This window comes from Triturus cristatus, chromosome 4_2, assembly GCF_964204655.1.
Source record: "Triturus cristatus chromosome 4_2, aTriCri1.1, whole genome shotgun sequence".
Lineage (NCBI taxonomy): Eukaryota > Metazoa > Chordata > Amphibia > Caudata > Salamandridae > Triturus > Triturus cristatus.
Window position 1 is genome coordinate 964,026,867 of NC_140586.1, and position 16,882 is coordinate 964,043,748.

At 45.5% G+C, this 16,882-nt stretch overlaps 1 protein-coding gene across 2 annotated transcripts in view; it reads left to right on the forward strand.

Moving 5' to 3' along the window:
* Positions 1-16,882, forward strand: part of LOC146839149 (uncharacterized) — a 258,618-nt gene that overhangs the window by 20,656 nt on the left and 221,080 nt on the right. For both annotated transcript variants that reach the window (XM_085603195.1, XM_085603194.1), the window contains exon 2: positions 15,155-15,261. The gene's annotated coding sequence lies outside the window, so the exon portion shown is untranslated. The remainder of the gene's footprint in view (positions 1-15,154; positions 15,262-16,882) is intronic.

Genomic DNA, 16,882 nt, shown 5'->3' on the forward strand with positions numbered 1-16,882 from the left:
ATAACTTCACGGTGTTAAAAACATTTAAACTGGAAGGAATCCTTTCATGGATAGCTGTCAGGTATCAGTGGAAGAATTTACAGCAGTAAACATAGGTATAAGGCTTTCTGACAGGACCCTGAGACTTTTGGCACCAAATAACATACGTAGAGTACTTGGGTGTAACTCTTGTGCTGCTTAAATGTTTTATTTTTTTAAGATGGATTTTACATTGTTCATAATTGAGAAAATGGTAGCAGGGACTCGGACCCAATGAGCTGGCCAGTTTCTACTAGATACCACTTTCTATTGACTAGTTTTGTTTGTAAACATTGTAGAATGATCTACTGAGTCCTAAGGAGTTCTGGGATCACCTGAGTATTATGCCAGAGCTTAACTTTAGACACAGGTTCAACTGAAAACTCCAACTCTATGTGCGTAAACACGATATGTGGTAACTTTTTGGGGGTTTGTATCTCTGCCCACGGGGGTTCCAGCACCTTCAGTATATTTGTAGCTGCTCCTTTTTGTACTTTTTGATGAAAGTCCAACTCTTCTTTGACGCTTTAGCTCTGGTTGGACATTGGCCTTATTGTGTGTGTCTTACTGTGTTGTGCTGCGTCTGAGTTCCAACCTGTGCCAGTGCATGCCTTGAATGCTTGTCTTTGCTACTTCACTGCCCCTTGAGGGTCAATTACTCACTGGAATAACTTGGTTATTCAGTTGCAGTGTCATAGACACCAAGAAAAGCGCTCACCAGCTCCTGTACCTGACGGCTCCTGCTGAGAGTACCCAGGTGGAGTGTTCTGCTGGGTGTGCTCAGCGGCTTTGGACGCCACTTCTTCCAGCTTCTGTACCTGACGGCTCCTGCTGAGAGTACCCAAGCTGGAGTGTCCTGCTGGGTGTTTTCAGCGGGTCTGGTCGGCACTTCTTCCAGCTCCTGTACCCAATGGCTCCTTCCGGAGAGTACCCAGGTGGTGTCCTGCTGGGTGTGCTAGGCGGCTCTGGTCGGCACTTCTCCCAGCTCCTGTGCCCAATGGCTCCTTCCGGAGAGTACCCAGGTGGAGTGTCCTGCTGGGTGTGCTCAGCGGCTTTGGACGCCACTTCTTCCAGCTCCTGTACCTGACGGCTCCTGCTGAGAGTACCCAGGTGGAGTGTTCTGCTGGGTTTGCTCAGCGGCTTTGGACGCCACTTCTTCCAGCTCCTGTACCTGACGGCTCCTGCTGAGAGTACCCAAGCTGGAGTGTCCTGCTGGGTGTTTTCAGCGGGTCTGGTCGGCACTTCTTCCAGTTCCTGTACCGATAGGGCTCCTGCTGAGAGTACCCAGGTGGTGTCCTGCTGGGTGTGCTAGGCGGCTCTGGTCGGCACTTCTCCCAGCTCCTGTGCTGAGGAAATATAAATTTTATGATCAGTTATGTCCCCTATCTTAGACCCCAACGGCTCCATGTATAAGTTACAAGTACATGTATGTTCCCTCCAGTTCCAGTTATGAAGACGCAAATACATGTGCGTCCACCGTCAACATGTCCTCTTTCAGATCCGCTATGAATGAGTCGGATATTCCGTTCCTAAGTATGAAAGGCCACCGACTTTATATGGTTCACTTTCCACGTTTTACAGTTCAAGCGAGTAGGCCCTGAATTCTGTCATCAAGCCTTTTTCTGCATTCTGCCTCTGAAAGCTCCAGCCTGAGCTTGCATCTGTATCCATGAACTTTGTCCTACTCCCTGCGCGGCTAACGGTGCCTGACGCGACCTGATTGCCTGCCAAAAACTGTATTCAGCCTTCAAGTTATCTGCTCCGCTCCTCATCCAATGCATTCCTGTCTAATAGTTTAGGTAAACATCCTTCCAGCTACCGAGCAAGGGGCACGGTTTCACTGTCTTCATGCAAGTAATTCATAGTCCGTGTTACCATGGAAGATTTCTGCTCCCTCGCATCATATGTAGACACTTAGACGCTTGTACACGCACTCACAGTCAGTATAGAATAGATTTCGTCCGAGAAACCTTTCCTTTTGGATAACACAGTTCCTTAAACATAAGATATTAGATATGATTTGGGATTAGGTTGACCTGACCCCCTAGACTTTCTGTCTCCACATATAGAGCTAAATGTCAAGTCCCTTCACCCTCTAGTTGCACGTCAATCATACGTCATGCGGCTGCGCGCGCATCTCTGCCAAGTATTTCTGCTGACATTGCAGGATTCTCTTATGGATCCACCCATGTATAATGACGTTTTCTAGTTACGCCTATTTTAGTTACGTATGCATATTTTTATCTGTATTATCAGCTGTTACGCCTCCTGCATCTGTCTCAATGTAATGCATTTTGTATATATACGATTACTTGTCAATAATTTATTGCTAGCTAGCTATCCTTGCCATTGCATATGCCTATGCCTATTCCTGCTCTTCACTTCCTGAACCCTCGTGGTGATGGAATATGACGACTACAGTTCGAACTTGTAAAGGAATAAATCCCTTTCAGAACCTCTAATACCACGGATTCTGCCTCTCATTTTACTGAGTTATTATCTAAAGTTTTCCGCATCAAAAATAGTACCGGTAATTAAATTATTTACCACATGATTGGCGCCCGAATAGGGACACTTTCTCATCTCACGCGCCGGAGGTGCTTTGCAGGCCCGGTCTCCTGCCACAGCCGGACGGACAACAACGCGTACCCGCAGGATTTCCTGTATCTCCCTCCTGCCAAGCGGGGGCGACTGAGGCTGCGATCAACACCCAGACGAGGCGGTGAGAAGTGCGAAGTATCCCGACCAGAGCCTAGCTGAGAGAGCAAGATCCGAGGTATACAGAGACCCGCCAGGTTCCGAAGTTCCGAAGTTCCGCGTCGAGTCGAGTCCAGTCGAGTCCAGTCCAGTTCAGTTCCAGTCCAGTTCAGTTCAGTTCCGAGGCCTTCCGTTCCGAGCTACCCGGTGAGTACCGATTGCCGGGGAGGCGTTCTGACGTGCACATAGGTTGTGCCGGTCAAGACGGGTTTGGGTACACAAATCCGGTCTGCACTGTTTCAGCAGTGTATCTGTACTGTTTAGCAGTATATCTAGTATGTAATTCAGAATCACCTAGTTAGTACCGAGTATTATGCTAAGTGACTAGTTCCCTAATGGCCATCATTCTTGTTCGTTAAATGTTAAATGTTAAATGTTAAATGTTTTACACACGTTTTGCATATTGTGGTATGAATGACTGTTCATTATTGTGTTTATTGTATTAAGTGTGTTCAAGATTAAGTATCTGACCAGTTCTCAAAATGCCGCTCTTTTCGAAATTAAGACAGATCAAAACTAGAAAAGGGGTACTCGAAGAAGCTGTTCCCATTCCTCCTAGGGACACTCCAGGGTACTTCATGTATCATAAACATGGCCTAGACGCCGTATTATTTCTTGATTTATGGGTGGACTACACCAAGGAATTACCAGAAAGTCAGAAGTGGCCCGCAGCTGGGACCTGGGATGCAGATTGTATCATGAGAGTAGAAGAAGAATTATGGAAAAAGAAAGTTAGACAGTCACAGAAAGATGCCATTGAATTATGGCGTAAAGAATCATATAGACGTACAGAAAAAGCACTCAGACAGGAAGAGAAAAGTAAGGAGAATTCAAATAAAGTCCGAGAAAACCTATTAATTGAAGAAGGTACTCGAGTAAAATCAGAACAAGTAGATAGACAAAGAAACGCCCTTATGAATGGTATGTATCCTCTTCTGGCCGAGGGGTTACCTAAGGCTACTTCAGAAATACCCAAAGATTTGCCAGTTCCATTGTTTCCGATAAAAGTACATCCCAAAGGGCATCCCAGAACCGCAGAAGATGTTTTCCTTTCCTCCTATCTAGATGACGCAGCTCCCGAGTATGTTAACTCCGCACCACCCAGATCGCTTGCCGATAGTGTTCAACGCCAAGACCCTTCGTCTGTATCTCCGCAACAACAAGCTCCGACACACATTCCGACAAACACATCTGTTTCTACCGCTTTTCCCGCATCTACGGTTTCTGTCCTACATCCAACAAATCCTTTCACGTCCAGCACCTCAGATGGTGCTACAGGAGGTACGACAGACATTTTTTCTACGCCACCCAGAGGAAATAAACTTTCCCTTAGAGAATTAGCACACCAACGCACGCCTAAACTAGCAACTCCCGACGTACTTAAAGAACTTCTAGTGGATTGTAGATATGATCCTGTGCCCGGTAGACGGGAGGAAATGCTGCTATCATCATTACGTATCCGACGAGCTGCAATATATTTAGCGATGCTACCAGAAATGACGACACATTTAGAAAATATATATCACTTTGTCCAATCAGGGCGAGGTCCTGAAAGTATTAGTAGAGCCATGGAGTACCAGAAAGCGGAAGTACAGGGACAACTGTTACGTTTTTTCATAAATTGTGTAATCAGAAATCAAGACAGGCCTGGAGTAAATCCGGAAGAAATACAAAAACTTACCGCATGGGGTAGGAATATATCAGAAGGGAAACATGATAAACAGTTATGTATAGTAGCCATGTACCGAAAGATCCGCAAAGAAGTAGAACGAATACACGAAGAAAGATTAGAGATAGACGAGCCCGAACAAGACAGAGAGAAGGGGAAGAATCAGGAATACAAACTCGACAAGTGAATACGATGGCTTATGTAGGTAGAGGAAGATTTTCTAATAATACCAGATGCTTTAATGATTCGGTACGTCCGATACGTCTAGAAAATAATAGAAATTTCCAAACTCCTATGATAAATATAAGATCTCCCGAACACTTATTCCAAGCCACTGACAACTTACTCCGAGAACGGAGGGGATATCATATACTTGATTCAATGGACGAACAAGAATTAGCTAGATCAGCAGTACTATGGGCTGACAGTCCCGGAAAATACAGTGATGATGCATTAACACACACGTTTTTGAACCTTACCCCAGATGAACAGCGTTTAGCTGGTATATACATGATCCAACATCTCCTTATATTATATAAAAGCCAACACTCCGATCCTGGTCCTTTACCTGATATATTGACTGAATTACTCACGAATAAATGGAGAAGTTCAGGTACTGACTTAATTAGAGAAATACTAGAATTCAGAAACCAGTACATTCTTTTTGTATGTCCAGAACATGTCTCACTGCCCATCAAGGAAAGAACAACGTATTATATGGATAGACAGAATCCCTTACGCGAAGTGCACCCAATAAAAGGTGATGACAATGAGTTTAAACGCGTGTTTGTATACACACCTATATCTAAAATTGAATTATTAGAAATGAAAAAAGTAGTACCTAGTCATGACAAAGACCCTGCAGGTTTCCACCGTGAAATTAAAGACATGTTACTCATGGGAGAATATACCTATCCCGACATTATGAAAATATTGAAAGTATTAATGCCTGCTGGCATTTACGAAAAACTCAAAGAAAAGGATTGGGAGGTGGGAGACCAAAAGATAGATTGGACAGTATTAGAAAACGAAGAAAAAGCCCGAGCTGCAGGTTCAGGGCTTGGGGTAAAGACTACAGCATTACCAGGTTTATTAGTACAGGTATTGCCACGTTTATTAACTACGAAAAAGGAAGACTGGGGTGCAATCTCAGCCTGTAAACAAAAGCAAGATGAAGACACTAGTGATTTCTATTCTCGATTCGAAAAATGTTTTGGTATAAACAGTGGTATAAAAGCAAGTAGCGAATCATATCCACATCTGTTTGTGACCAAATTAGTTGAGAATTCCCTGCCTCAAGTTAAAAATAGAGTATTGAAATTCGAGAGTACCTGGCAAGGTAACACCCCGTCACAAATGTTACAGATGTTACAATATCACCACAATAGAATTAGGGAGGAACAAGAACATGAACAAAGACGCATGAAAGACACGAAAATAAAAATGCTTGTTGCCCAGTCAGTTCCAGTTGACGGTCATAAAAAGGGTATGACACAGTCCAGTGATTCAGCAGGTCCTGCGAAAGGGACATGCAACTATTGTAAACAGCCAGGTCATTATATACACGATTGTCCAGTTTTAAAACATAATATCGCCACAGGTAAAACACAGGAAAGACCACGGCCACCTAGACAGGATCAGAACCAACAAGGAGTCCCGCAGCATGAACAATCCATGCCAGTTCCACAACGGAACGTAGTCACATCACAGCAGCAGCCTATTGCTGCCACACAAGCAACGACACAACAAATGTACCAGTATGCACAATATGACTATCCTGATTATCAACGATACGCATGAAATAGCCTAGAGAAGGAAGTTGGCTTACCCCTTATCGAGGTTCCTGTAGATCAAGAGGGACCTTATGTACATAGTGAACTATTAGGTCAAGATAGAAAGTTTTTACTTGATACAGGGGCAAGCAGAACAACAATACGACGTAGTGAAGTTCCAGGGGCACCCCTCTCAGGCTCACAGAATATTTCCCTTGGATTTTCAGGAAAACCTATCATTAATGAAGTGTCACAACCTCTTCCACTTACGGTTTGTCCGTTGACACGAACTACAGATTTATTGCTTACTAAATCATGTCCAGAAAACTTGTTAGGTATAAAAACATTGAAAGCTCTAGGAGCTATAATATGCTGTTCTCCGGAAGGAGTAAGATTATTTTTACGTGATTTTAAAGGGCACTATGTGTCCAGGGACATGGATCACAGACTGCAGAATTTACCTACACATCTATGGGCACAAGGCCCCACTGATGTTGGTTGCATGCACATTACACCATATCGAGTCACACTCAAAGCAGGAGTGGTACTACCACGAATACGACAATACAAGTTACCTCCAGATGCTATAGTGGCTTTACTGCAAATCATTGACGAGCTTATTGCCCAAGGAGTGGTTATGGAAACCGACTCCAATGTATGTAACTCCCCGATAATTCCGATTCTTAAACGAACTGATCCAAAAGCACCGCCAGTATATCGATTAGTTATTGATCTGCGCGAATTAAATAAATGCATTGTACCACAATACCCCGTGGTCCCATACATTTCTTCCTTACTAACAGCCATTGATTCAGAAGCAACGTTCTTTACTGTAATTGACCTCAAGAATGCCTTTTTCAGCGTCCCAATAGATCCGGAAAGCCAATACTTGTTCGGATTCAGTTTGAATGGACGAAGTTTTAAATTCACACGCGCACCTCAAGGATTCACAGAAAGCCCCAGCATCTATAGCCAAGCACTGAAACGAGAACTTGACAGTATCCACATGCCAGTTAACACTGCTTTGCTTCAATATGTCGATGATCTGCTGATCACCGCCCGAAGCGAACCTGAATGTGAAAAAGCATCACTGACGGTTTTACAATTTTTGGCCAACCAGGGGCACAAGGTGTCGCCTTCTAAGCTGCAATTTTGTGTCCAGCAAGTTGTTTATCTTGGACACTCGCTGTCCAAGGAGGGAAGACAGCTTACACCCGATCGCATCCAGTTAATTGCTAACATGCCAATACCCAAGACACAAAAGGAGGTGCGGGCTTTTATAGGCCTCACTTCATACTGTAGGCAGTGGATCCCTCAATACGCATTTCTAGCAAAAGCACTCATTCAGTTGACAACACAGGAGGCAGCCACCTCGACTGTCCTCCCTTGGACTCAAGAACATACACAAGCTTTTGAGAGCTTAAAGAAAGCTTTATGTCAAGCACCTGTTTTAGCAACGCCATGTTACAATAAACATTTTACACTCTTTGTTACAGAACGCGAAGGTACTGCCTTGTCAGTACTCACTCAGGAACAAGCAGGATCACACAAGCCATGTGCTTATTTCTCTAGTACGTTAGATCCCGTAGCTCAAGCTCTTCCTGCGTGCCTGAAATCAGTGGCAGCAACAGCTTTAGCAATCAGACAAAGCGATGCCATAGTGTTAGGACATCCATTGACCGTACAGATACCACATGCAGTAGAGATTCTTTTGAACCGAACGCAAACACAACACTTGACTATAGCAAGACTTACCGGTTATGAATTAACATTGTTTCAGCCACATATAGAAATCAGACGTTGTAATACATTAAATCCTGCCACACTTTTGCCAGTAAACGGAACAGACCCACTGGCACATGATTGTATTGAAGTCATTACGGTTACAACAAAACCTAGACAAGACTTGACTGACATCCCATTACCAGATCCAGACATGACATTGTATGTAGATGGTTCATGCATGAGAGCAAGTACAGGAGAGTTAGTGGCCGCTTATGCAGTCACAACAGACACTAAAGTTATTGAAACACATTGTATTGACACTTTATCAGCGCAAGCAGCAGAGCTCATTGCTCTGACACAAGCCTGTATTCAAGCTACAAATAAAAAAGTTAATATATACACAGATTCACGTTATGCATTCGGAGTCGTCCATGACTTCGGCGTGCTGTGGCGCGAAAGAGGTTATTTAACTTCTCACGGTGCCCACATCCAGCACGGACCCCTCATTCACGCTTTATTAGATGCAATTCATCTACCTACTGCAATATCGATTATGAAGTGCAAAGCCCATACAAAAGTCACCGATATTATTTCTCAGGGTAACGACCTAGCTGACAGAACAGCTAAACAAACTGCTCAGAATCAAACTCGTACACCCAACTTGACAAAGACAATAGTTCCGACACCGACACATTGCATGACAGTTAAGGATCCCGCCCTTGATGTAATAGACATACAGACACATGCTACACCAGAAGAAATAAAGAAATGGACTGAATTAGGAGGGATCCAAACAGATCAGGGATGGATGACGAAGGAAAAATCTATATGGTTTCTTCCTGACTCTATGGTCCAAGTCATTATTAACACAATACATAGTCCAGCACACCTAGGAGAAAAAGCTATGCTAGACAGCATTCAACACATTTGGTTCAACAAACACTTACGAGCAGCAGCTAAACAAAAAGTCCGTACCTGTATGATCTGTTGTCAGTTTAACCCAGGTAAAAGCATTCCCGTAGAACAGGGTGGATTTCAACCTCCTGATCATCCTTTTGAAGTCCTCCAGATGGATTATATCCAGATGGAACGTTGTCGAGGATTCAAATATGTCCTCGTAGTTGTATGCGCTCTTTCCCGGTGGACAGAGGCGTATCCCGTCTCAGATTACACTGCCCCGACTACTGCCAAACAGTTAGTTCGAGAATTCTTCCCACGGTACGGTTTACCACGTGTTGTATATTCAGATAACGGTCAGCCGTTCTCATCCGAGCTAATGAAACACGTTTCACTTTTGTTAGGTTATAATTGGAAGTTTCATTGTGTCCGACATCCCGAGGCAGCAGGTCTCGTGGAACGCCATAATCAAACTCTGAAAATTAGATTATCTAAAATATGTAGAGAAAAAGGTATTGACTGGATAGTAGCCTTACCAGTTGCGCTCTTTTACATGAGAATGGTAGCGCATTCTCGAACAGGGCTATCCCCGTATGAGGTGATCTTCGGTAGACCACCAAATATGTGGGGGACGCCTATACCTCGTAAAATTACAGACGTTGATTGTAATATGCTGACAGATTACCTGGCTTCCTTGATGTCTGCACTACAATCTTGTCGTTCACAGGTAGCTGCAGCTTTTCCCGATAACACCGAGGTAAAACCCCATGACGTGGTTCCCGGTGACTTGGTCCTAGTACGGAATTTTAACCGGAAAACACAGCTGGATCCCAGGTGGAAATCGCCTCAACTTGTTCTGCTAACCACAAGGACAGCCGTGAAGATTGAAGGTCGTAAAGGGTGGTTGCACTCGAGCCACATCAAAAAGTTTTATGGACTACCTACTGATTTGAACTCTCAACCCTGCATTTCCTCACAGACTGATTCAAAACTCCCCTTGGTTGAACAATCCGATACAGAACTATACAAACTAAAATTAAGGTCTAACAAGTCAGACAATTTGATTGTTTAAGTCCTCTCCAAGGTGAATCGGTTGAATTTGTCACTGACATGTATCCTCTAGACCTGAATAGAGAAAGAAATGGACAGATAAAGATGAAAAAGCATGCGTATTGTAAATCACTGCGTAGTCATTGCACAGTAACATTATTAATTTTGTTTTTCTTAAGTCTTTTGATCATTGCTGCAAGTATACTATTACACATGTATTATCCTATTTCTAAGCATATTTTCAATGTTACTGCTGAACATTCTTTTAGCGAATTACCTCCGCATGAATTGTCCTATAGATTTGCGCTGCGTAACAACACTTTCATTAGTATGTTATATCATTCCCATCAGACCAGCAATGCTACAAATTGTTGGATATGTGGCCGACTCCCTCCCTATCAGAAATACCAGGGAGTTTTGCCTCTCTTTCCGTATCCATTCACACACAATGGCTCCTGTGGAGCATGGTTTAGTTTGATTAATCCTTTAGATTCAGACACCATAGTTTATCAAGGTAACCTGAACTTAGTTTTACTTAAAGTCTGCTACCCTAACAAGGAGGGACTTCCCAAAAGAACAGGAACCGATCTAGAAAATGAAGTATATGGATTAGGTAACTTTACACTTAACCTCATGATTCTGAATGTTGAATCAGAAGCTACACCAATCTTGCCCGCTATGTCAGTATTTCCAGTAAAAGGTGAATTATGTATAAGAAAGAATGGTTCAATACACATGGGCCATAGTACATGTACCACTGTAATTGAGTTCAGTGATCAAGGCAAATCTACATTTAGAGCTTCTCGTCATTCCTACTTCATATGTGGTCAGACTGCATATATACGTCTGCCTCCAGATTGGGATGGTACTTGTTACATTGCATTCCTTCTGCCACCTGTTTTCCTAGCTCCGCCTGATTACCATAGGAATACCTATTCAGTACACCACAGACAGCAGAGAGATCTCCCGATTGTCGATTACACTGAAACGGCATGGGAAAAATACACAGATTTCAATAAAGGTCTCTTTCCCTATATAGGTACAGTCACTAATAGTAAGCTGATACGTAGATTAACCAGAACCCTTGAAGCAGTAGTGAATGAAACTATTTCCGCCTTAGGCAACTTAACAGAGGAGCAGTCTGCAATGCGGATTGTTGTTCTTCAAAATCGTCTTGTCCTTGACGTCATTCTGGCTGATAGGGGCGGAGCTTGTAGGGTCATCGGATCAAGTTGCTGCGTATTCATCCCAGAAAATTCGCCTTCTGTATATAAAGCCATAACTCGCCTCCATAAGATTGTAAGCCAGATACACCAGAACCCAGGCACCTGGACTTGGTCCGGTTGGTTCTGGAGCGTGTTGTCAGCCTGGGGATGGAGGATCCTATCCTTCCTAGGTATTGGCTTTCTCATACTATTCAGTTCCTGCTTATGTCTACAATGTGGGCCAGCGATTTGTGGTCTGTGTGCCACGTCGTGTATCCCGCCTCCAAGTTTTCGCTCAAGATCCCGGATGAAGAAAGAAGAACAAATGATGCTATACGAACAAATAGATGGATTGATGAAGATCGATATCTCCTAAGGGTCCGTAGGGGACAAGGAGGGAATGAGGAAATATAAATTTTATGATCAGTTATGTCCCCTATCTTAGACCCCAACGGCTCCATGTATAAGTTACAAGTACATGTATGTTCCCTCCAGTTCCAGTTATGAAGACGCAAATACATGTGCGTCCACCGTCAACATGTCCTCTTTCAGATCCGCTATGAATGAGTCGGATATTCCGTTCCTAAGTATGAAAGGCCACCGACTTTATATGGTTCACTTTCCACGTTTTACAGTTCAAGCGAGTAGGCCCTGAATTCTGTCATCAAGCCTTTTTCTGCATTCTGCCTCTGAAAGCTCCAGCCTGAGCTTGCATCTGTATCCATGAACTTTGTCCTACTCCCTGCGCGGCTAACGGTGCCTGACGCGACCTGATTGCCTGCCAAAAACTGTATTCAGCCTTCAAGTTATCTGCTCCGCTCCTCATCCAATGCATTCCTGTCTAATAGTTTAGGTAAACATCCTTCCAGCTACCGAGCAAGGGGCACGGTTTCACTGTCTTCATGCAAGTAATTCATAGTCCGTGTTACCATGGAAGATTTCTGCTCCCTCGCATCATATGTAGACACTTAGACGCTTGTACACGCACTCACAGTCAGTATAGAATAGATTTCGTCCGAGAAACCTTTCCTTTTGGATAACACAGTTCCTTAAACATAAGATATTAGATATGATTTGGGATTAGGTTGACCTGACCCCCTAGACTTTCTGTCTCCACATATAGAGCTAAATGTCAAGTCCCTTCACCCTCTAGTTGCACGTCAATCATACGTCATGCGGCTGCGCGCGCATCTCTGCCAAGTATTTCTGCTGACATTGCAGGATTCTCTTATGGATCCACCCATGTATAATGACGTTTTCTAGTTACGCCTATTTTAGTTACGTATGCATATTTTTATCTGTATTATCAGCTGTTACGCCTCCTGCATCTGTCTCAATGTAATGCATTTTGTATATATACGATTACTTGTCAATAATTTATTGCTAGCTAGCTATCCTTGCCATTGCATATGCCTATGCCTATTCCTGCTCTTCACTTCCTGAACCCTCGTGGTGATGGAATATGACGACTACAGTTCGAACTTGTAAAGGAATAAAGCCCTTTCAGAACCTCTAATACCACGGATTCTGCCTCTCATTTTACTGAGTTATTATCTAAAGTTTTCCGCATCAAAAATAGTACCGGTAATTAAATTATTTACCACAGTGCCCAATGGCTCCTTCCGGAGAGTACCCAGGTGGAGTGTCCTGCTGGGTGTGCTCAGCGGGTCTGTTCAGCACTTCTTCAGCTCCTGTCCGACGGCTCCTTCTGAGAGTACCCAGGTGGAGTGTCCTGCTGGGTGTGCTCAGCGGGTCTGGTCGGCACTTCTTCCGGCTCCTGTACCCGACGGCTCCTGCTGAGAGTACCCAGGTGGACTGTCCTGCTGGGTGTGTTCAGCGGCTCTGGTCGACACTTCCTCCAGCTCCTGCCTCTGACGGCTCCTGCCGGAGAGTACCCTGGTGGAGTGTCCTGCTGGGTGTGCTCAGCGGGTCTGATCGGCACTTCTCCCATCTCCTGTGCCTGACGGCTCCTTCCGGAGAGTACCCAGGTGGAGTGTCCTGCTGGGTGTGCTCAGCGGGTCTGGTCGGCACTTCTTCCGGCTCCTGTACCCGACGGCTCCTGCTGAGAGTACCCAGGTGGACTGTCCTGCTGGGTGTGTTCAGCGACTCTGGTCGGCACTTCCTCCAGCTCCTGCCTCTGACAGCTCCTACCTCTGACGGCTCCTGCCGGAGAGTACCCAGGTGGACTGTCCTTTTGGGTGTGCTCAGCGGCTCTGGTCGGCACTTCTTCCAGCTCCTGTACCTGATGGCTCCTTCCAGAGATTACCCTGGTGGAGTGTCCTGCTGGGTGTACTCAGCGTCTTTGGTCGCCATTTCTTCTAGCTCCTGTACCTGACGGCACCTTCCGGAGAGTACCCAGGTGGAGTGTCCTGCTGGGTGTGCTCAGCGGGTCTGTTCAGCACATCTTCCAGCTCCTGTACCCGACGGCTCCCTCTGAGAGTACCGAGGTGGAGTGCCCAGGAGAGTGTTTTCAGCTGTTCTGGTCGGCACTTCTTCCAGCTCCTTACCTGACAGACCCTGGTGAGAGTACCCAGGTGGAGTGTCCTGCTGGGTGTGTTCAGCGGCTCTGGTCGACACTTCCTCCAGCTCCTGCCTCTGACGGCTCCTGCCGGAGAGTACCCTGGTGGAGTGTCCTGTTGGATGTGTTCTGCTGTTCAGCTCAGCACTTCTCCCATCTCCTGTGCCTGACGGCTCCTTCCGGAGAGTACCCAGGTGGAGTGTCCTGCTGGGTGTGCTCAGCGGGTCTGGTCGGCACTTCTTCCGGCTCCTGTACCCGACGGCTCCTGCTGAGAGTACCCAGGTGGACTGTCCTGCTGGGTGTGTTCAGCGACTCTGGTCGGCACTTCCTCCAGCTCCTGCCTCTGACAGCTCCTACCTCTGACGGCTCCTGCCGGAGAGTACCCAGGTGGACTGTCCTTTTGGGTGTGCTCAGCGGCTCTGGTCGGCACTTCTTCCAGCTCCTGTACCTGATGGCTCCTTCCAGAGATTACCCTGGTGGAGTGTCCTGCTGGGGGTACTCAGCGTCCCTGGTCGCCATTTCTTCTAGCTCCTGTACCTGACGGCACCTTCCGGAGAGTACCCAGGTGGAGTGTCCTGCTGGGTGTGCTCAGCGGGTCTGTTCAGCACATCTTCCAGCTCCTGTACCCGACGGCTCCCTCTGAGAGTACCGAGGTGGAGTGCCCAGGAGAGTGTTTTCAGCTGTTCTGGTCGGCACTTCTTCCAGCTCCTTACCTGACAGACCCTGGTGAGAGTACCCAGGTGGAGTGTCCTGCTGGGTGTGCTCAGCGGCTCTGGTCGACACTTCCTCCAGCTCCCATTCATTGCACTGCACTTGGATCTGTTAAAGTTTTATTTTCACAAAGATGATCTCTGATTCCTGCACGTCAGTTGTCTGACGTTTCTCACTGGCTGTAGCTTCTTGTCTCTTCACACTTCTTGTGCCGTACCTGCCACAGCATCATTGTGGTTTGTAACCAGCAAGTCTCCAGGCTCACTGGCTCAAATATCTTTTCATGCGGCTGTTGGTATCGGGAGTTCAACTGCTTTGAGCACACACTGGTTCCTTGATCAATTCCAGAAGTCTCAATATTTCAACTCTCAATAAATCTCTCAATACCTGTTACGTTTCACAGTTGTCCATTCCTTACACCATCAGCTGTTGATCCAAAGTCACTGCAGAAACGCTATCCCAACTCCAGGAAAGAATGCAGCGTCAGCAGGATATATTGCGAGAACTACAACCTGCTAAACTGTCTGCAAAGCCGTGTCCAAGCATTCATGCTTTAGTTTTATAGCTATTGGTATAAAGTGGTTGTCATAAGGTTTCATGAGAGGTTGATCCTCTTAAGACATATGTAGCTCCTCAGAAGATTTCCTCCCCGTCGCTAGTGATCCATCTCACAAGTCCGTACACCACCTCACGCGCCCAACGACAGCAATCCTTCGGTCCTTGTGCCGAAATGTTTCCTTGTTTTAATTTGATGGCCAAACATGAAGTGTGATCTGTCCATCGATGCATGTGTTTATCTATCCCTGAATAAAGCGATTGTGTTTCTTTTCAGCTGCAGAACACCACAGCCTTTTTACCACACACCACCGGCGCAGTCTTATGCCAGAGGTTCCATCGGTAAATCTTCTGGGCTGCCAAACTCAGCAGGTCTTGCGTCTGGTAAGTCAAATTACTCTATCAGTGTCTAGTCAAGTCAGAAAGTAAAGTTTATTTAGACCTTTGGTCCTTAAACAGCATAAAAACATGACATTTTGTATAAATACTCTAAAACATTACAAATTCATCAACCACCATCTTACAGAGGCCTGATTTCCAAATACTTCCTCTATCGCTGGGAATAACCTTCAATATCAAGGGAAAGAGAGGGTTATGTTGGGCCTTCACACTTCCTCCTAAATCATAAGTGCACCCAACAAGGTGTGGTGTTGTGAAAGAAACATTCGTTTGTTGGGCTACAATTATCCTGGGAATGATTGATCTCTTTAGGTCCCGGGATTATCCTCATCAGATGCTCAGACATCACCCACCGAGGAGGCATGCTTCATCATCGGGTCGTGCTCCACGTTGGGTGGGGTGTACAGTACCTAATGGGCTCCGTCAGGACCATGTTGTAGAGATCTTTACGATTCGTTATGTAAAGTGGTCGAAAGAGCGATGCTTTTAATCCCTTGATAAGTGTCAGGAGTGAATGTGTTTAGATTGGGTGATATATAGCTAGAATGACCTATAAATAACCTGCTGACTATTTTATTGTTAGTTGGTTGGATCAATGGTGGGATTAAAAAGACCGATGGTTGTGGACTAGCAGGATCTAATCACAAATCCAACATAATTAATTAGTGTCTGTGCATCCTGATAAGGACAATCCCTGGACCTAGTGAGGTAAATTTTGACAGTGATACTTGTACCCCTACATAATACTGTATTCTCTGGGACCCCACACCTTCTTGTGTGTACCACTGAGAATAGCCCAAGCTGATGTCCCTCCTAGGAAGGCTGCTCCTCACTGCTCTGTCTTCTAGCCCTCTTTCCAGCTCTCTCTGCGTAGAGAAACATATGTATACAGAGGTCTGATTCGGGTAGTGCGACTCAAAGTATCTTCTTGCCCCAGTATGTTGTTCTTGTGAGACATTAGGTTTACTTATAGGGGCCTTAGAGCCCAGCCATTATTTACTATTGATTATCTTTGTTGTCACTCTTATTTCCTTGCTTCTCTTTGGTCTTCACATGCTTGCATCACTTTCTGTTCGTATGTTTGCTCGTCCCCTGGAGCATGACTCAAGTACTGTTTCCTTGATTACTGTGTGTCTTTCCGTTGCTCGTTTTCAGAATTCTGAGGCCATTTATTTTCCTTCCGTCGTTGCTTGTCCTATCCATCCCATGTGATGTGCTTTCCTCGCCCCTGCTCCCTCCTGCGTTGCATCAATTGCCCCTTCTCCCCAACATTCTATTGCTTGCACTGTCCTCCCACCTCACTGACCGTGTTGTTGTTGATTCCCGGTCCGGTTGCTTGCTCCATTGTTGTTGCTTGCCTTGCCATTGTAGCTTGACCCGTCGTCGTTGCTCGCCCCTTTGTTCTTGTTTGTCCTGGATCTCCTGCGCCCTCCTGAGCTGAGTTGCTTGCCTCACCCCCCACCATTCTCCCTCATTCCGTTGCATGCCTTGTTCCCCCTCCTGGTCCTTTTCCACCCCTAACTGCATTTTTGTTTGCTCCAACTACCTTCCCTCTTGCATTGTGTTGCTTACCTAATCCCTCCACTCCCTCCTGTGTTGTCACTTA